The sequence below is a fragment of the Canis lupus genome, chromosome 16, assembly GCF_003254725.2.
Source record: "Canis lupus dingo isolate Sandy chromosome 16, ASM325472v2, whole genome shotgun sequence".
Taxonomy (NCBI): domain Eukaryota; kingdom Metazoa; phylum Chordata; class Mammalia; order Carnivora; family Canidae; genus Canis; species Canis lupus.
The window spans coordinates 23,372,429-23,394,334 of record NC_064258.1 but is presented as its reverse complement, the minus strand read 5'-3'; the positions used below and the strand labels follow the sequence as shown (position 1 = coordinate 23,394,334).

The following is a 21,906-nucleotide window of genomic DNA, read 5'->3' as shown; positions in this document are numbered from 1 at the left end:
AAAAATATGTTCATGTGTACTGTGTATCATTCTATGAAACTTTATTGCATGTCTATATTCATGGAACCTCTACGTCAGGATACAGCATTGGTCCATTTCCACAAAGGCTATCTCTTTAGAGTCATACCTCTAGTCTTGGCAACCACTGATTTGTTCTCCATCACCTTTTTGAAAATGTCATACAAGTGGAATCATACCTTTTGAGACTGGTCTTTTTCACTCAATATAATGAATGACCTTGAGATCCATCCAAGATGTTCCTGCATCGGCTGTTGTTCCTTTTTATCACCAATTAGTATTCCATTGCTTGGGGGTACCACAGTTTGTTTTCCTGTTTACTCCTTAAAGGACATTTGGGGTGTTGTCAAACTTTTGGCTATTACAAATAAAGCTGCTATAAAAAATCATGCATTTTTGGGTGGGCATATTTTCATTTCTCAAAGGATAAATACCTGAAAGTGTGATTGCTGAGTCATTATTAAGTATATGTTTAACTTTTATAAAACTGTCAAACTGTTTTACATTCCTACTGGCAATGTGTAAGAGGTTTAGTTTCTTCAGCATCCTTGCCAGAAGTTGCAATTATCACTTTTTTTTTTATGTTTGCCATTCTAAAGATGTGAAATGGTTTCTCACTGGGGCTTTAATTTGATTTTCTCTAATGGTAATGATATTGAACATCTCATGAACTCAACTGCCTTCCATATATTCTATTTTGAAGGTCTGTTCAAGTCTCTGCCCATTTTTAAAATTCTTTTTTTTTACTATTGAGTTTAAAAAGTCTTTCATCCATATTATATTTAGAATATAAGTCATTTGTCAGATATGCAATTTGTAGATATTTTCTTCCTTTTTGTAGTCTGTCTTTCCATCTTCATAGGATCCTTTACAGAGGAAAGTGTTTTAATTTATTGATTTTTTTTCTTTTATTTTTCATGCTTTTGGTGTTATGTCTAAGATTTCTTTGCCTAACTCTAAATCATGAAGATTTTCCTCTGTGGTTTTTCCTAAAAGTTTACTATATTTTTACATTTAGACCTGGGATCCATTTTTATTTGACTTTTGTTTAAGGTGTTCAACTTAGATTGCAATTCTTCCTCATTTTTTTTTTTTTTTGGGCATATGAACAGCCAATTGTCCCAATACCATTGTTGAAAACACTCTCCTTTCTCCATTCAGTTGCTCCATTATGTTGGCCATACTTATGTAGAGCTCTTTCTGACTACTTAAATCTGTTCTGTTGATCTATGTGTCTGTTTCTCTGCCAATATCACACTGTCTTGATTATTGTGGTTATCTAGTAAGTCTTACAACTGGGTATTGTAATTCTTCTAACTTTATTCATCTCTTTCAAAATTGTTTTGTTTTGTTTTCAGCTATTTTAGTTTTGTTGTCTTTGCATGTAAATTTTAGAGGAAGTGTATCTGTATCTACAAAAGCCTTGCTGGAATTAGATATTATTTTAAATTACTTATTATTACTTTCTTATTCTGCATTTGTTTTATTGTCTCACTTTCAGTTTTCATGTTATTGTAGAGCCAAAGGGGTCTTTAAGAGATTATTTAGCCTGATTCCAACATTTTTCAGTGGAGAAAATGTAATCTTTGGAACAGATTCAGTGAGGTAAGTGACTTCCTAAGTCACTCAGGAGGTTAATTGGTCTAGGACTAGTGTTCATGCCTCTGACTCCTGGGTCTGTAGGATTTTCAACTTGCCACAGGGCTCCTCTCTTCTACCTACTGAATCTTATCTCTTTTCCATACATTTTCTACTTTCTTGAAAGGATTATTTTAGAATGTCACTTTGTATTTCAGATATAAAAAGATCAATAGTATAAAATCCCTTTGGAAACTTTAAAAAAATGCAGGTTCCTCTACGCTGGAGATTCTTATTAGTGAGTGTGGTGGAGGCTCTGAAAAGGCATCTCTAGTAACTGTGATGCAAGTGGGCTGTGGCCCACAGTAAGAGCAACTAGAGCCCATTGGGAAGCATGGGCCATGGAGTCATTGATCAGGGTTTTTAACTCCTCACTAAATATTTAAATGTATGCTTCAGTTTCTTTAGTTATGAAGTGGAGATAATGATGTCTGGCTCCCAGTGATTTTGTTTAAGCACATTACGTGCAAAGTTCTTAAGCACTAAACTTGGCACCCAAATCAGTGGATGCTACTTCCTTTATTTCTTTCCTCTTTAATAGGTTGTGAGGCTTGTTATATATTTGAGGCAGAGACTGTGTTATGTGTTCAACAAACCATCTCACTTTCCTCCTGATTGCTCAGAGGACCATCCTTGTCAGTGAGGTAGAGTCATGTGACTAGTTCTGGCCAATGGAAATTTCACACACAACTTGTGTGTCACTTGCAGGCTGTGATGGTAAGGGTTTGACTTGACCTCCCTATGTGCTCTGCTTCTGCTGGCTGCAAGATACTTGAATGACACTGAGGCAGAAAAATGGTAGCAGCCTGATTCCCTGAGTTACTGTTTGGGAGAATGTACTTTCATTAACTACAGTAGATGATGACTCAAAAGAGACCTCAACCTTTGTGTGATTAATATACTGTTGGGTTTTTAAAAACTTAAAATTATCTTTTGAATATTATGTTTGTTATAATATTCTAAATACTTTATGATTTATGTAAGCTATAGGAAATATATTGTAAAACATGCAAGCAATTTAGTAGGAGGCTCTGGCATAAGGAAATCTTCATTTGTGGTGAATAAAAAACTTTTTTCAAACCAGAATATTTTTGTAGGTTTTTTGTATTTGTGGTATTATGTAAGTTTTATGTATAGATGTAATTCTCAAGCATCAGAATGCAAGTCCTTATCCAGGTGAAAGTTGAGATAATAGTCCTTTTGCTATAAGGGCCATCAGGAGCCAGAGCAGCAGAAGTTATAGAATGTCAGTGTGTGTACACCACTGAGGAGGTGGTCCAAGTAGTCTAGGTGAGGGGTGGGCATTTTACCACTGGGAGACTAATGCTGGGCACTGACTGGAAGGAAAGACAAAGGGTCTTTAGCACATAATTGACCCCACACCATCTCTCACTGTAAAATAGAAGATTCTTGTGTTCTGTGGGATGGCTGCCCAAGGCCCAGATCTGAAGTATTTAACCATTTGCCTCCAAGGACCTCCTAGACCTAGGATCAGGTTTTAGGCACAGGCTCAATATATGGTTTCTAATAAAAATGACATCACTGAGGGAAACAGATACTTTACCACTTTCAGGGAATGGATCAAAAGACCCTTCTTGACTTAGAGGTTTTCTCTCTAGAAGGATCTATATTTTTATTATATTTCAGTTCTAAGGAGTTTTCCTTCATGAATTATTTAAAAGTTTATTGGTTAGTATCCAAATACCTGGGGAGTTTTCAGTTCTTTTTGTTATTGATTTCTGGTTCAATTTTATTATAATCAGTGAACCCACCCTTTGCCATTTCAGTCTTTAGAGCCATTTGTTGAGACATGCTTTCTCTCCCAGCATGTAGTCAATTGTAAACATTCTGTTTACTCCTGGAAATGATGTATATTCTGCAGATGTTAAGTGTAGTGTTCAAGAGTGTTAATAGTATGGTTTTTTTTTTAAATTTTATTTATTTATTTATTTATGATAGTCACACAGAGAGAGAGAGAGAGGCAGAGACATAGGCAGAGGGAGAAGCAGGCTCCATGCACCGGGAGCCCGACATGGGACTCGATCCCGGGTCTCCAGGATCGCGCCCTGGGCCAAAGGCAGGCGCCAAACCGCTGCGCCACCCAGGGATCCCAATAGTATGGTTTAATTTAAAAAATGTGTCAGACCAACTTTGTGCTGCATATAATAGACACGTCTTAAATTAAGGATATGAAAAAGTTGATTGAAAAATTTTCTAAAAAAAAAGAAAGAAAAAATTTCTCCTCTCTACTGTATTAGCTCTTGAGAGAGATGTGTTAAAATGTCTCACTCTGATTATGGAATACTGTTTATGATTATTTCTCCCTTCAGTTCCTTCACTTTGTGCTTTCTGGTTTTGAGGCCATATTATCACATGCATACAAACTACAGAATTGTTATTAGTCTGATGACAATGGTTGGTCCCTTAAAGTCTACTTTGATTAATATAGCTCTTCCAGCTTTTTTTGAGTTAGTGTTTGCATGCTGACTTTTTAATCCTATAACTGTCAAATACTCTTTATGTTTAAAATATGTCTCTTAAAAGCAGCATAGTTAAATTTCATTGTGTATCTGGTTTGTTAATCCTTGTATTTTAATTTGAGGATTTAGTCTGTTTACCTTTAACGAACTCTACTCAGGTTTCAATTCTACCATCTTACTATTTGGTTTCTGTTTTCCCCACATATTCATTTTTCACTCCTTTCTTGCCTCGAGTTTTAATGAAATATTTTTTATTTTTCCATTGTCCCCATCTTTTCTATTGGCTTGTTAATTATCCTTTTATGTTCTTTTGGAGAAGGTACAGCATTCATATTTGACTCATTTAGGCTAATACAAATTAATACTTTTACCACTTCTTGGACAATACAAGGACCTTAGAATGCCTTAATTCTATTTATATTCCTCCTAGATTTATGTGCTATTCTTTTCATGTAATTTGAATAACTCCAAGAGCGTAAGATAGTAGTAAAATATAATAAAATTAATGGGAAGTGATGAATCTTGAATATTTAATATCTTTTAAAAAATTTAAATATAATCTATGTAATTATAAGTTCATGTAATTTATTTTTATTAATGATTGTTTAACAACGAGCTTGTAAAATACTTGAAATGTAGTAATTATCTCTTGTGAGCCAATATGAGCTGGCTCAATTACACCATTGACTGAGGTCATTTCTTAGAATGGGAGCCAAGTTTTATAAGGATTATCTTTGGAATTAAAAGCATCTTAGTATCCAAACATTGGTATTTATGATCCCTACACAATAAAACTACAATTATGTTTTGTCAAGTTCAACAAATAGGGGCACATTTTGCTGATGACCTGGATGAAGGAAATGAAAAAGAGTTTCTAAATGTGCAACAATGAAGTACCTGTGTCATGGAAATGCAATATAATAGTGCACTACTGGGCATTTCTTCCAAATTTGGTATTCAGTAGTGGTCATGTGATAGCTTGAAATTGGCCACATTGGACTATTTACTTCACAGGGTTATTGACATATACCTTAGGGTGTGATTTATTGTTTTGTGTTCTAGACTTAAGAAAATTGCAGTTTCAACTGATATGGTCTCCTGTCTGTAGCATTACAGCATGAACAGCACAAAAAAATTGTGGAAATATTCTTCAAATATTAAAAAAACATATCTGACTTAGCAAAGAAAAACACTTTTACTATTGCTAAACAAATGATATCTTACACTTAATATAAAATAAAAAAAACAACAAGCATTCACATTGGAACTGTACTTGTTTGTCCATTGTAACCATAGGTGTTTCTACAGACACAAGAATTTGGCAAAAGTTAATGAATGAATTGGGTATATGGAATTTATGATAAAGAACATTGGATGTTTTATTATTATTTGTAAATTGTGTACGAATACTCTATATCAGTAAAATTTATAACTAATTTATGTTAGGTATAGATCTACATGCAATTTTTTCCCTGGAGTTCTGGTTCTAAAACATTTGCCAGCACATCACACTGACCTCACTCCTCCAAAACTGCACTTAAAAGCATGTTATTGAATCTACTGACCTTCTGAAGACTCCTAAGGTGAAAAGTCAACAGTCATTACTGACTTAAATGCAGCAGTTGCTTCTTTCTACATTTCTTCTCTCCTGGAGTTTTCCTAGAACTTGAACTAGTTGTCTTCTTATCACCTCTGTGAAAACTCCCAAGGTCTCAAGGTCTTCACAATATTTTTACAGTTTTTTTTTTAAGCTTTGAGTTTCTCTGCTCTGTATTTAGAATACAAAGTGGATAATTCCTCCCATTTTACCTAAAATATTTTTCTGCTACTATGTCATCACCTCTTAAGCTTTTACTTCCCAGAGTTTGTCTGACAGATTTTGCAACTCACAAGCTCCACATGAACACCTTTGCTCTTTCTGATGGCCCTGCTTGCAACTGAGAAAGAGCATCTGACCAAAGCTTCCAGTCAGGTGCTACCAACGGGGTGTTGATGCCCCTTTTCTTGCCCAGTACCCAGAATTCAGATATCTTAACAATAAAAGATAATATTTTGAATAAAAAATTTTTATTTTCCAGTTCTGGGAAACCATCTATACTATATAATTATAGTGATCATTTAAGATTGCTCACTGTGGATGAGTTACTGCATTTTGTACTTTTTCCTTATATCACCTTCCTGATAAACCTCCTCAGGTAAGTTTCATCATTATCCTCACTTTATAAATATGAAAACTGAGATTTAAAAAGGACAACTTGTCCAACATTTCAAGTGGCCAGACCAGGACTTGAACCCAGTTCTTCTGGTGCTATAATCACTATATTATTCTGTGACTTGTCAACAATGTCTGTCCTCTTTCTCCTTTGTCTCTCATAAGTAATATCACTGGCCTTTGTTTCCCATTTTCTTTTCAGAATTCATGACTATTTCTTGAAATTTATTTTATTTATTATTTTTAAAAAAGATTTTATTTATTCATGAGAGACACATCATACTTATATCTGAGTCATGAAAGGCAGGTGGGAGTGCAGATTATGAAAGAAATGGGAGACAGGAAAATGGTCCTCCCCGTCTAGGCAGGGGGACCCAAAGAAAAACCAGACGTGGAAAAGTATGCCAGAGTTTGGAACCTGCAAGAAGTTGAACGTGGCTGAAATTTCAGATATTCATGGGAAAGTGGAAGCAGGTGAGGTGATAGAGAAGGCTGGAAACCTCCACTAAGTGAAGGAATCATGTCTTATTTATTTTTTTAAGATTGATTGATTGATTGATTGATGATAGACCTAGAGAAAGAAAGAGAGAGAGAGAGGCAGAGACACAGGAGGAGGGAGAAGCAGGCTCCATGCCGGAGCCCGATGTGAAACTCCATCCTGGGACTTCAGGATCGCGCCCTGGGCCAAAGGCAGGTGCTAAACTGCTGAGCCACCCAGGGATCCCCTAGGAATCATGTCTTAAAGGCAGTGGAGTCACTAAAGGAATTTAAGCAAGAAATTGAAATAGTCATACTTGTGTTTTAAAATACTCTTTGTAGGGCCATGAGGAGGCTGGGCTGGAGAGGTGAGGACCCAAGGTGTGGAAACCAATTAGAGGCTCCAGCAGTTACTCAACTGGGAAGGACTGGGGGCCCACATTGAGGAGGGCTGGTGCCCAACAAAGGACAGGTTTAAAAGACATGCTGTTGGGATGTGGTGATCATTTTCTGTGGAGTGATGGAAAAGGGGGAGACTATTCAAAATTTTAATTCTTTCCTTTCAAAAAACATTTTTGAATAGCTTATGTTTTCATGTCTCAATAACAGAATGTTCTGTCCTCAGATTTAAATTTCAAGGAATGGGGCACCTGGATGGCTCAGGGGTTGAGCATCTGCCTTTAGCTCAGGCAGTGATTCTGGGGTCCTGGGATCAAGTCCCTCATCAGGCTCCTAGTGAAGAGCCTGCTTCTCTCCCTGCCTGTGTCTCTGCCTCTCTGTGTGTCTCTCATGAATAAATAAATAAATAAAATCTTAAAAAAAAGAAGAAGAGATTACAGATGCTGCTGTTCTAAGAAAAAGTGCTAGCTCAGAACTTGAGGGAGTCATTTTACCTCTCTGGACTGTGATTTCTAGGGGAATGGAGGTTGGATGCCATGATTCCTAAGGTTTTAGGTTCATGAATACCAATTTCCACAGTTACACTTGACAGCCATTTGCATTATAATTTTTTTGGTATTTAGAATTTCCCAAAAGGTCTGGAATCTGATTATTTCTTAATCATAATAATGAGTAATAATCTCATTGTAAGCATATAGGAATATAATGACTTTTATTGAATTCCTATTTTAAATGCTTACCTGTTCTTCCTTCAAGTTGTTAAATAAATGACATGTTAACATAAATCAGTACAATTTTATTTTAAGATATCCTAACATGTCAAAATATATATGTCAAAATGAATGCAAAGTAATTCAATGAAGATACTTTGAGAAGCTATTCACATAAGACTGTGTTTGCTTAAAATATTTTTGGAACTTCTTGTTCAGAATTATCTTTGAGCACTTGCACAATCTTTTTTCTAGTTGGCAAATCTGTCTTTGTAGGACAGATTTGTGAACAAGTAAGTGATTGAACTGTATTATTGTTTTGTTTATTACTTTACTTGCTCTACTTAGGAAAGTAATATATGCTTGTTTGGAGAGCACAGAATAAGAAGAAAAATTAACTGAGTCTATATTCCACTTAAACATTAATCAGCCCTTGGAAGAAAACACCAGAAATTATGGGGTTTAGAGCCTGAAGGTGATTGAGGTTCAGAATTCTCATCCAACACAACAAATTTTTTCTGTCTGCCTTGTCAGAGCCCTAGGGTGGAATTTGTCTGCTTCTGAAATTTTGGATGCTTGATTCATTAAAGGAAGCAAAATCCCCCCATGCTATCTTTTCATTTATCTTGGACTTCAGATCCTCTTTTTTTTTCCCATAGGGAAAAAAAGCAAAAAAAAAAAAAAAAAAAAAAAAAAAAATCTAAAAAAATCCAAAATGTAACTATAGATCTCCCTTAATTTAACCAGAGTATTATTTTGGTAAATTTTTTCTAATTTTGACAATATGTCATGTATGTTTTATTTAAGACAAACTGAGATCCTGCTGTTTATGTCTTGTATCTTGCCTCTTCTACTTAATATTATATGATTGTCATTCATTAAAATTTTAAAAACATTTTTAGTGGGTGTATTTTATTCTATCATATATATTCATATTGTACTCTCCATTACATGTCTTCATAATAGTAGTATATGGATGTCTATTTGTACCCACAATGATTAAAAATATTATAAATTAAAATATATTTGTCAGTTTGATGAATTAAACTGTTTCTGAAAAGTGGAATTTTTATTAATGTGGTCGAAATATGTCACATATTCTCTGTCTTGTTGAATGTTCTTTTCTCTTAAATTCTGCTCTGATATAAATATTGCCATCCAAACTTTCAATTGTGTTTTCTAGCTACACTTAGCTCTTCCTTTTATTTTATATTTCTGAGTCATTTGGTTTTAGACTTGTTTTATAAACAGCATATAATTGGATGTTGAGCATCTTTGTTTTTGTTGGGGATGTTTAACCCATTTACATTTATTGTCATATTTGATAAGTTTGATTTTTTTTCAGTTAAAGATTTCTTTTTTTTAAGATTTTATTTATTTGAGAGAGAGAGAGAGAGAGAGAGAATGTGCACATGAGCAGGGGGAGCCAGAGAGGGAGAAGCAGGCTCTGCAGGGAGCCCAATGCAGGACTTGATCCCAGGAGTCCTGGGATACTTAATTGACTGAGCCACTCAGGCACTCCTAAAAAACCATTTCTACTTTACATGCTTCTTGTTATTCTAGAGAGAATATGTTATATGGATTCTATTTTTGTTTTCTTTCTGGTGACTTAAAAGGCACACATCTAGTTTTTATTCCCTTGCTGCTAATTTTGTAGTTTTAAACATAAAATTTATTTATTTATTTGACTCAAATTAGTTCTGAAATCTCATCTAAAAAAGGTTTCAAAAGAAATCATGAGCAAGAGAGCATTATTGGAATCAATGTTTATCCTTTCAAGTAGACTGTTCTGAGGGACAAATTATTTGATTTAAAGTGTTGATACTTTCATGTAAAAAAAATCGTGTTTAAAAAAAATCATGAGGGCAGCCCCGGTGACGCAGTGGTTTAGCGCCGCCTGCAGCCCAGGGCGTGATCCTGGAGACCCTGGATCGAGTCCCACGTCAGGCTCTCTGCATGGAGCCTGCTTCTGCCTCTGCCTGTGTCTCTGCCTCTCTCTCTCTCTCTCTGTGTCTCTATGAATAAATAAATAAAATCTTTTAAAAAATCATGAACATTTCTCCACCAATTTGACCCTTTGGTTGCTTCAGGATTAATTTAAAATAAAGATAAACAAGAAAAAAACTTTACTCTTTCCATGTTATATACCCTGTCCGTCTTCTTTGTTACCCCTCAGTATGTCTTTAATGTAAGGAGTGGGGAGCAATCAGTCAGTGGCAGGTGAGGGAAGCATGTGTGGCAGGAATAGCTCTGAATTGTTAGATCTTGGGTAAGTTATTTTCCTTCTGGGCTTCAGTTTCCATATCTGGAAGTTTCAGAGGTTGGAGTACCTAATCTCTGAGGTTACTTGTACCTTCATTCTTAAATAATTAAACAAAGTTTATTAAGTACCTATTTGCATAGCTTCAGTACCAGGCCCTATATAGAATGGCAAACTCAAAAACAATCTATATTTAAGAAGAAAAAGAAAAGTTCCTAAGCTGATGAGATTCTGTATGTTGGTCTGTATGCTGGTTATGTTGTGTGTAGCATGTAAAAAATTCACTGGGCTATATACCTTTAGGATGAGAGCACTTTAATCACTTTACTTATGTATTTTATACCTCAATAAATAGGAAAATAAACCAAAAAAAAAAAAAAAAGAAAAAAAGAAAGAAAGGATGGAAGAGAAAAGAAAAACTGGCTAGATGTTTAAAGGTTGTAATTATGAGGCAGGATGGCATAATAGAGAATTCACAGAAAATAGTGAGTTTAAATCCTGATACCTTCAAATATTAGTCTTGGAATCTTGTACACATTATTGAACCGTTCGAGACTCAGTTTTCTTAGTATTGAATGAGTTAAAAGGCACATAAAGCACCCGGCATGTAGCAGGTGATTAATACATATATATTTTTTAAGATTTTATTTATTTATTCAGAGAGACAGAGAGAGAGGCAGAGACACAGGCAGAGGGAGAAGCAGGCATCATACAGAGAGCCTGACGTGGGACTCGATCCAGGGTCTCCAGGACCACGCCCTGGGCTGCAGGCGGCGCTAAATCGCTGCGCCACTGGGGCTGCGCGATTAATACCGATTTTTAAAAAGAGGCAGTAAGAGTATTAAACAAATGAATATGACCGGTTCAAAGAACTAAAAGATTTTACATCATTCTTTTGAAATCACCCTAAAATTAATAAATCCCAGGAAGCCCAGTGTTAGAGAGACTATGAAGAAAAAGCTAGGCTCATATTTTTCTAGCGACGTGCAAACTTGAAAATACCTCTTTTGGAGAGCCACTTGGCAATTTATAATAAAACTCACCCAGTTTATAATGATCTTTAAATTGTTAATCCCACTTTTCAGATTATAGCCTGAGCAAATAACTCCTGAAGGAAAACAAAATTTATTTATTTTAAAGTGCTTGACTAGGTTATAATAATGTGTGGAAACAACTAGCTTATAGATGGCTAATTAAACCATTTTAGCAATGCAGTGGAATACTGTCCCATTTAAAATGGCAGATACATGGACTAAATAGATATACGAAGATTTCAAGCAAAAAATTAGAAAATAGTGTGCATTCAGTGAATACAAACACATAAAACCTATGTCTGTGCAACGATAAAGGTTAGAAGTGAATTTTATAAATTTCTGGTTCTATGTGGAAAAAGGGAGATCTATATTTTAATTTTTGGTTTATTACAATGATTGCTTAGTAAGTCAGTAAAAATAAAGTAAAAACATATGTCCTGAAATAGAACAAGGTCTCTGAAAATAGTGCGTAAAATACAGAGTAAAAATGTACAGCCGGTATATAGGTAGAGTTATAGAAAAAAATAGAAGTTGTATTCCTCATAATATTGAAGAGGTTGCCTTGCCAATGCATTGTGAAAGGAGTTATTAGTCTCAAGAAATGCTTTTCCTAGAAATAATTTCCAAGTCAGCTAAAATGCCAAAATATGGAGATGAAAATTCATGAGATAAGTTGTTCTTAAAGATATCAAGTTCCCTATCAGCTGCATTTTTTTTACAGCCTTTTCTTCTTTTTTCTTTGGTGATAAAGGAGAAGGTTTTATAGATGCTGAAATGGTTTACAATTGCCTTATTTAGTTGCTCTTATTTTTTTTATGTCTCCCCAAAGGGTCACAGAATCCATCATTTAAAAAGAGAAAATGATGTGTTTTTAGTGCAAAGAGAGAATAGCTTTAGAGAACCAATAGGAATGGGAATACATGGAGTCGGGCATGTATATCTGTAACAAACTAAGTACTTTGGATCATATCAGATGTCAGAAGCTTCACAAGGAAAATAGAATGAGGTGCTGGGTGGTGGGGTACTACCTTTTCATACTGGAAGGTCTAAATCAACATGTTAGTGGTTTTGAAGTGAGAAACTGTTGGAGTGCACAGGAGAACATGGCTGGCCCTGGTTGACAGACTCTCCTCTTTTCCCTGGGAAAAGAATATCTTTGGGAAATAATGAAGGAATTTTTCTAGGTGTGTGAGGGGTCTGGATATTTTAGGGGATGGAGGAAAGTTTGTATCTGAAATGTGTTTGGTGGCATGGAAAATTTTTGACCCAAGTTACATAATGCAAGGAATATTCCCCAAAAGAGAACTGTCAAGAATTACAGAGCTGGAAGGAGTCTTAGAAATTGATTACTCCAAACTCTTAATTTTGCCAGAGAGAAAACAGACCCAAAGGGGAGAAATGGCTTGCCCAAGGTTATAGTCACTAGTGAGGACATGGTCAAAACCAAGTCTGTTGGTTTCTGGCCATTATTTTTCCTGCTCTACCTTGCTGAAATTGCCCTTACCTTCCACCATCACTTCATTACTGACGTTTTCTGCATCTATCATGCAAAAGATTAGCCTCCAGACTTAGAAATGTAGCCCTTTAATTCACAAAGATTTCCTTTAAACCATCAGAGGTGTGAGTCAGCAAATCATGATCTGTAGCATTTGTTCCAGGATCCTGTTTGTCTAGCAGGGAGAGAAGTTTAATTACAAGAGCTTGATTCTGGAATCAGAGTTCATATCCCAGCTCCACCACTGGGATGGTGACTGCCATGAAGCAAAGTATTTAACCTCTCTGAATTTCAGTATCATTTGTAAAATGGAAGATCATAATAGTACCAATCTTTTAGGTCCCTTAGGTGAAGATTAAATGGCATACCCATTGGATGGGGGCCTGCTTTATAGTAAGTGCTCAATAAATGCTAGCTATTATTGTTGTTCTGGGGGTAGTTAGAACTATTTCTGTCAGAAGTCTTAAGGAAATAAGAACTTTTTTATTTTTTGAGGGAGCAATGAGTATTATCTAGGCATGGTCCCTAGGTGTTCAGAAAGACTTTTCTGGGATTGTAAAGCTTCTGAACTTTCAACAATCTGAAATCTTTCTCTGGTAATCTTTCATGAATCTAGTGTAGCTTATGTTTGTGTAGCTTTTCATCCAACAGCTATCTTGATTACTTCAGATTTAACTACTCCTTATCTTAAATTTTTTTCTTGGTAATTTTTATAGCTTTATTGAGGTATAATTGATATGCAGTAAACCCACATATTTAAAGTACACAATTTTATTAGTTTGATATGCACATCACCAAAATCAAGACAATGAACATATTTATCACCAGCAGAATTTCTGTGTGCTCCTCAGTACACAGCTCCCACCATCCTGGTCCTTCCTGGTCTCTGCCAACCCCCCACCCACCTCCTCAGCCAAACACTGATCTGCTAGAATTTTATGTACATGGAATCATATGGTATGTTTTTTATTTGTCTGGCGTCTTTTAGCATAATTGTCATCCATGTTGATACATATATCAGTTGCTCCTTTGTTTTTATTGGTGAGTCCTCAATTTTTAATTTGTTCACTCTTTACCCCTATCTTGCTTAACTGGCCATGATATGGGATGAAAACAGATTTTGATGATTTAAAAATATTTATTATCTATGTTTCCTTTTCTTATTTTCTATTTCATTGCTGCCCAGTATACACAGTAAATAGTATACAGCAATTTAGGTTCCCTGAGAGTAACACTCAATTGCATTCTGTATGCATATTTTAAAAAACAGTATCCATAAACAATATTATTATTTATTTATTTGAAGGTTGAGATTAAAATTTTCCCCTGTCTCTTTGGCTCTCAATATTAAAAAAAAGCATACTTTCATTGGCCTAACCCAATAAATTGATTTAATAAATTAAATTATATAAATACACAGTTTTTGTTTTTTACAGTGAAATATGTATTCTGTTACTGTTACAGCCTTTTTTTTTTTTTTTAAATGTGGACACTATGTATGTTCTCAATTCCCTTGCAGCTGGAGCATAACATGAAATAAGCTAAAAAATTGATACATTGATATAGCAGAAGTAATACATTTGCAAAATAATGACATCATTTAGGAAGCAAGTCCATTTTTTTTTTTTAGCAAGTCCATTTTTATAATGACTTTTTACTAACACCATAGTATCTCTCAACTATTAATAGAACTTGCATCTAGGAAGGAAGAATATAAAAATTACCATTCAAAATGCCCATTCAAATTTGGTGAAAGATTTAATTTCTTCATCTATCACAGTGTCATGAGTCCTGTGAATACTATAGATCAAGCCTCAGTGCCAGAAGTTTGGAGACTTGACAGTGTGGAGGGTAGAAGTTAGCCAGAGGGAATCATAATGCCAAAGAAAACAAACTTCACCCATCCTGTATCTTAGACATATGTTCTAGGCAGGTGTCCTGAGTGCTCTCTTGGCCTGAGAAGCCTGGGAATGCAGTAATTTAAAAACCAAGCCTGTAGTGGAGATGTATATACTGACCTTCAAGATGCTGTAGGCATTGTAGTGGCAGATAGAGGTTTATATGGAACAATGAAAAGAAGGTGTGGTTTCCATACTCGAAGGTAACTTGATTATCTGGTCCTAACTTTCATTTTGCTGGTGACCAGCCCAAGGTCATAATAACTTAATAGCAGGACTGGGACCAGACCTGTGATTTCTGAACCACAAACTTTGTGTTGCTGTTGTATTGGGACTGGTATGGGGGCATGTAAGGTGTTAGACTGTATGATTTGTATCCCTCTGAGCTGCTTGACATAGGGGTCTATTGTCCGGGACATGGCATCCTTGATGAGCTATACTTCTTGAGCACTGTATCATCTTCATCATTTGCCCAGCTTGTTGCCATCTGTAACATATCTTCTTACACGCAGGGATTCTTCGTGTGGGTGGGAGGCAACAGATAAAGGTCATCCTCCTTCAATGAGAATCCCTGACACAGGCCCAACCCATTATTTTATAGACCTGGAAACACAGGCGAAGAAGTTATGGGCTTATCACAGTCTCACAGTAATGTGTTTAAGATGATGTCTTGGTCCACTTGGGCCTCTATAACAAAATACGGTAAACTAGGCCTCTTTCTCACAGCATTTCTTTCTCACAGCTCTGGAAGCTGGAAGTCCCAGATCACGGCATCAGCCTGGGTGCGTTCTGGTCAGTAATCTCTGGGTTGCAGACAGCTGACTTCTCGCTGTGTCCTCACAGGGCGAGAGAAGAGCTAGCTGGTGGGCTGGCCTCTTCTTTTCAGGATGCTACTCCCACTCGTGATGGCTGGCTGTACCCTCATGACCTCCCAAAGGCCCTGCCTCCAGATACCATCACACTGGGATTAAAATTTCAACATGAGAATTTTGGGAGGGATACAACCAGTTAGTGCCTAACTGGTGAAAATCCAAATCTGTTGTTCTGCATGGAGCACACCAGATCTCCCTGAGACCCTGTTCATGCCTCATCAGCCTCTGTGATCGCATTTAGCACACGCTGAGCAGCTGCAGGACCTAACGGGGTGGAGCTGGCCCGGAAGAATGTATTAGGAGAAGATGTCGAATAAAGTGAATAGTTGCACGTGAGTGTGACTCCTGCACTACAGACCGTGTGCTGGAAAGTAGCTCTCTTTTGTGGACATACATCAACTGTCTGTATCTTCACTGAGTTAGGGCAAAGATGATGTTATTGGTCTCACAACTAATGGCAAATGTAGTTTCTTTCCAAGAGACTTAATATAACTCTCTCCTTTCCAGTTCAGATTAGTCTGTCCTCTTTTCTGCTCTAACACTACATTATTTGGATTTCTGTGTAGCATGAGAGTCATTTCATTCTTGACCTTGTTAGGGTCAAGTGTTGATAATATGAGGATGGCTCAAATGGAGAACCCCACAGGGACCCTGCTGCCTAGCTTGGGAGGCACTTGGTAAATCTTTATAAAGAAAATATTATTTTATGCCCTTTAAGATGTTAAGAGACCTATACATTTTATTTTGTTTATTTTTTAAATTTAAATTCAATTAGCCAACATAGAGTATATCATTAGTTTCAGAGGTAGAGTCAGTAATTCATCAGTTGCATATAATGCCAAGTGCTCATTATATCATGTGCCCTCCTGAATGCCCATCACCCAGCGACCCCATCCCCTCATCCACCACCCCTCCAACGACCCTCAGTTTGTTTCCTAGAGTTAGAGTCTTTTGGTTTGTCTCCCTCTCTGATTTCTTCCCATTCCCTTTTCCTTCCCTTCTATGATCCTCTACACTGTTTCTTATATTCCATATATGAGTGAAATAATATAATTGTTTTTCCCTGACTGATTTATTTTGCTCAGTATGATACTCTCCAGTTCCATCCATGTTGATCTAAATGGTAAGATTTCATCCTTTCTGATGGCTAATATTCCATTGTATATATAGAACACATCTTCTTTATCCATTCATCTGTCAAAGGACATCAAGGCTCCTTCCACAGTTTGGCTATTGTGGACATTGCTGCTATGAACATTGGGGTGCAGGTTCCCCTTCAGTTCACACATCTGTATCTTTGGGGTAAATACCAAGTAGGGCAATTGCCATTGAAACCATGCATTTTAAAAGAGACTTCAAATAATTTAGCAATATAATTTTGTTCATAGTCTTGATAGTTCTGCTAATTGTATCTAAGATTATCCCCACTTATCAGAATGAAAAATTGGAGAAAATAAGAGTGACTTACTTCACTGGAAGGATTAAGAATAAGAAAGAGATCAAGAGATACCTTCTCATTTAGTCTGCTTTTGTACAAGCTAGACCAGGACATAGTGATCCTGTTTTTCATTTCACAGGATAACAGAAGAGAAACATTTTTGGGGAAACTCGTGACTTTTAAAGTCAGTTGTGCTCTAAAACATACTATTTTCAGCAGAATTATTTAATTCGGAAGGAATGCGGTCAAGAATATAGTTACATGTGATTTATAATTTAGCATCCAAGGGCACTTTCTTTTCTGAAATATATTCTTTTTTTTTTTAAAGAAGATTTTGTTTACTTTAGAGAGAAAGAGAGGACATGTGAGGAGGGATGGAGAGGGGAGAAATAAAGGGTGAGGGAGAGGGATAAGCAGACTCTATGCTCAACCCAAGATGGGACTCGATCCACAACCCTGAGATCATGACTTGAGCTGAAACCAAGAGCTGGAAGCTCAACTGACTGAGCCACCCAGATGCCCCTCTGAAACATATTTTTGAGAAAAATAATTTTAGAAGTTGTCTGCACTCTATTCCTGCTCTGTGTTCTAGTACCATAACAGAGGACTCCACTGATTTATACAAATAAAATACATTACCATCCAGATTTTAAAATGTATATATTGTCATCCACATATACAGAAAGAAAAACCTCACAGGTAGCTTGAGTTGGCAGACGCATATCTAGTCTCTGCCTGTCTTAGTGCTTTTCTTTTGTGGTTTTAGGCACATTGATGATGAAAGGCTTTGTTAGCCTTCCTTTCTTATTTCTCACATTTCCAGGATCAATGTGTCTGATACATATGTGTCTTAGATGGACTAAAGATTTAAAGATTGACATTTGTGAAGGTGAGCTTAAGGCACACGCCTTAAGTGTGTGGGTATTATTGCACCACTGGGTGGGTATTATTGCACCATTAATCAATTGTGCTTTTGAAGCTCTTTAGAAATTAAAATGCTGGGAACTTTCACTTAGGAATTGTACATTGAATAGAATGGATTGCTAGATTGTTAAAATATTATTGATCTCAGTGTACTCGTTTTCAATATTTTTGATTGCTGTTTTCAATATTTGATTTTTGGTAGTCTTCTCTGAATATGATTAAAAGCTGACTTATTTACAAAGTGCCATTAATTAGTGTATGTCAAACTCTGACTGTGGGGGTGGCATGGGGCAGACTTCCTAACCTTTAGAATCCTGCTGGGCAACTTCCAAATCCAAGCATGTGATTTTTCCGTGGACATTCTGCCAGCCACTCTCTGCACATTTGCCTTCTCTTGCCTACTTTTCACCATAACTAAAATTTGCGAAGTCACATATGTGTCTCCACAGTCCTCACTCTTTATGCCAAACTATTGAGAACACACTTGGCATCAGGTGACAGGAGAGGGGACCTCAGATCTGGATACAAATCTTTAGACTGAGGGATGTTGTTGAGAACTATTTTGTGAACTGAATACAGCACTGCACTATATCTATATACTTGTAGTCGCTTTCCTGGATTTAGCATTTATTTTGAGCACATTCTTATTGTTTGCTTCTTTGATGGGAAGGCTTGTCAAAGAGTGTGCTTTTGCCTTTGTGATTGCTTTTAAAGGATGAGGGATTCAAGAGAGCAGGAGGGGCTGTGTTCTCGAGACATCTATGGCAATCTTTGGCATACCTGTTGGCCACCAGTTTAATGCAGTATAAGCCCCTGTAAGTCCCATCCTCTCTTAGGGCTAGTACTTGCAGGTAAGGCAGTGTTGCCTAATAGAAAAAGTAAAGACTTGCTTTCCTTTTTCTCTCTAGAGCCTTGGTTTTAAAGTCAGAAAAATCCTGGCTTTAGCATGTACTAGTAGGTTTTTTAACACTTGTGAGCCTCATTGTCCCCAGATGTAAAATGGGAATGTCAACACACACACATCCATAGCATTGCTGTGGGGATTGCATGTGGCCAGCAGAGCATATGGCACATTCTAGTTGATGTGTCTTGCCTCTAGTTGATGTTGTCCAGGTGAACACATTCACTTCTCCCAAGGTAACTTTAGTTTACCTTCAGTCATTTTCCATGATGCTAATTCTCCTTCCACCCGGATCACAAAGGGAGACTTGACAGTGGTTCTGCCTTCCTGTCTCTCCTTTTTCCAGCACTAGCTTGAGACGACTGCTTTCTGGGGGAACATGATGTTTGGTACTACTAAGGAGACAGCATACTTCCCAGAGCCAAGGATCAGAGTTTTAATGAGTTCTTTCACTAGGAAAAGAGGGAGGCGCCGGGCCATCCTGTGGCTCTTACCCTGCAGTTTGGCATCGCTGGGGCAGGCACTTAGAAGCTGGATGAATGTGGACTACTGTGTGTGGATGAAAAAAAACTGTGAATGTTTCTCTTCAAGTTGCTGGAGAGAGAAGTACAAATTAGATTATTAATGATCATATGGAGGTATGAGCTGACAGTCTATTTAGTTGCATTATTAAAACAAGTATGGTTTTGGACGATGTGGATTTCCCCCCCTTTTTATTTAAATGACAAAGAATATTCATGAAGGGTATCAATAAAGACCATGTCAGTGATTCAGCTTGCAAAGCTGCCTCTGCATGCTAAAAGACAGAAGAGAAAATTTAAGTGGTTTAGAATGAGAATATGAGATTGGAAGCCAAATTATAAACTCATTTCAACTCTTGGCCTGCAGGCTCCGGAATAACATTATTTGTTGTCAAAGATGGAAAACAAGTGGATTCAGGTCCGAATGATATTCCACTTTGGCACTGCTGCCTTTCTGCCGGCAGCGATTCCATTCGGACACGGATTAATGAGGCGGGCAGGGGCCGAAGTGTTGGTCTTGAGAGCGGAGCCAGAGGGGCAGAGCTGCAGCCCCGGGTGTCCGGGTGTCCGGGCGTCCTCGGGGGGCCGCGCCCCCGCCCCAGGGATCCGCCCCGGCTCGCCCGCCGCGCGACCCCCACACGCCGGAAGCTGGAGGGGGTGCGGCCCCGTGCGCGGAGCTGGGGGCCCGCGGGCCCTGGGGCCGAGTTACTGGCAGGGCCTCGGAGGAGACCTTGGAACTTCGGTGAGGGAAGCGGCAGGACTGTGACCGGTCCCGAGGGCGCGGGCAGGTCCCGGGGGCTTCTCAGCTCGTTCTTGGCCGGGAGCACCATTCTGGGCCTTTTCATCCCTGCGTGTGAAACGGGGAACAGTGGTGTGTTCCCCTTCTTGCTGTGGCTTCGATGATAGGGACACCTGGGATGGGATCAGGAAAGTCCTGGGAAAGCCGGCTGTTCCCGAGCTGGAGATGGAGCACTAGGACACTTGCCTAACGGGCGGGCGTGGGCCCTTTCCAGAGTCTTTGGCCTCCTTTGCTCCCAGCCTCTGTGCCTGTACCTCTTTGGTACCAGCTTTCATGCCCGTTGACACATCGGTGGCCTCCAGTGGACCCCCTTACAGGCAGGGGTGACGTGGGGCGGGCTCTGCGCCCAGGCTCCCGCAGCGCCGCGCTGGGACCGCGGTGAGCGCGGGGGCGGAGGGGGGGCAGGGACCCGCGGGGCTGACGCGCGCCCCCACTCGCCCATCCCGTCCCCTCCTTCCCCTCCCCGCCCCCCGTCTAGCCGAGCGCGCCCCCTTCCGCCTGCTCCCTCCTCCTCCTCCCCTCCCTGCTGTGCACCCCCTCCCCTCCACCTTCCTTCCCCTTCCCTCTCTCCTCCCCTCCCCGCCGTGCCCCCCCCCCAGCGATAGCCGAGCGCGCGGGCCCCCGAGGGGCCGGGCCGGGGACGCGCGCCCGGGGAGCAGGGCTTTCCCGGCAGCCCGGGACCCCTTCTGTCTCTCGGGCAAAACTTCCAGGAGGATTTGCTCTTTTCCAACATTTCGGTACACAGAAACATTACAAAAAAAAAAAAAAAAAGAGAGAGAGAGAGAAAGTGCTGGCGCAGCACGCGGTCCCTGCGAGGGGAGGGCGGCCGTCGCCCCGTGCCCCTGCGAGCCCGAGCGCCCTCGGTGGTGCGGGAGCGCGCGGGGCCGCAGGTCGGAGCCGGGGGCGCGCAGTGTGGGTCCCGCGAGGGTGGCTCCGCGAGCGGCGCGGTCCGGGGACCCTTCCGAGGCGGTGCGCTCGCGCTCACACTCACGCGCGTCTGCGGCGCCCACCCGGGATCCCGAGCCCTGCGTGCATGTGCGCCTGGGAACACGTTTGGTCTTTTACGCGTTAACACGGGGAGCGGGGATGGCAGCCAGCATCGTGGGGATGAGTTGCACCTTATATCTTAAAGATCTAAGTGTCTACCATTTTGTAATATCACCTAGAGATGAGACGTGGAGATTCACAGGGCCTACCACATTTTACTTTATTTTGTTTTATTTATTTTATTTTATTTTATTTATTACTTTTTATTTTATTGTATTGTATTTATTTATTTATTTATTTATTTATTTATTTATTTATTTATTTTTTTTACGTTTTAGGTTCATTTCCCTTTCAAGGAAAGAAGCCAAGCTGTTTTTACCCAGAGGAGGAATGATGTAGTTACATCCTAACCTTCTTTTCTTGTACTTACAGGTAAGTGAGTCTGTTCCTCATAAATTCCTTAGGAAATGAACTTTGCTATGGTCTGACCCGTATTCAGTTTAGTGGCTATGTTTGAGATGTGTTATATTTCATTTTACTTTCAGTCGTTTGAGTAATAGCAAGTTGTTATTACTTTCTCAAAGTAATTTAATGATTTGGCTGCCTCAAGTCTCTTATTCACTTTGGAAAGCCTGTGATCTACTTTTAATGTTACCAACTTCTTTAGATTTTATCTCTTCTCACAGTTAGAACTGCATAATTCTTCTTAAAAAAATATTCACTGGAATAGGAACATTTGTTATTCTTTTGGAAGTTGTGACAGAATAGTAAGCTTTCTCAGATATTTCGCTCATCATCAAATGGCCACCATAATTTTGACCATGCTACAAAGTATTTAAGTAA

At 38.7% G+C, this 21,906-nt stretch overlaps 1 protein-coding gene across 29 annotated transcripts in view; it reads left to right on the top strand.

The window, feature by feature from the left end:
• The window catches only part of CSGALNACT1 (chondroitin sulfate N-acetylgalactosaminyltransferase 1), a 327,223-nt gene that overhangs the window by 132,027 nt on the left and 173,290 nt on the right, over nt 1-21,906 (top strand). For 22 of the 29 annotated variants that reach the window (XM_049094800.1, XM_035700129.2, XM_049094809.1 and 19 more), the window contains one exon: nt 21,402-21,495. The gene's annotated coding sequence lies outside the window, so the exon portion shown is untranslated. The other 7 variants (XM_025446536.3, XM_025446605.3, XM_025446687.3 and 4 more) reach the window with 5 other exon arrangements.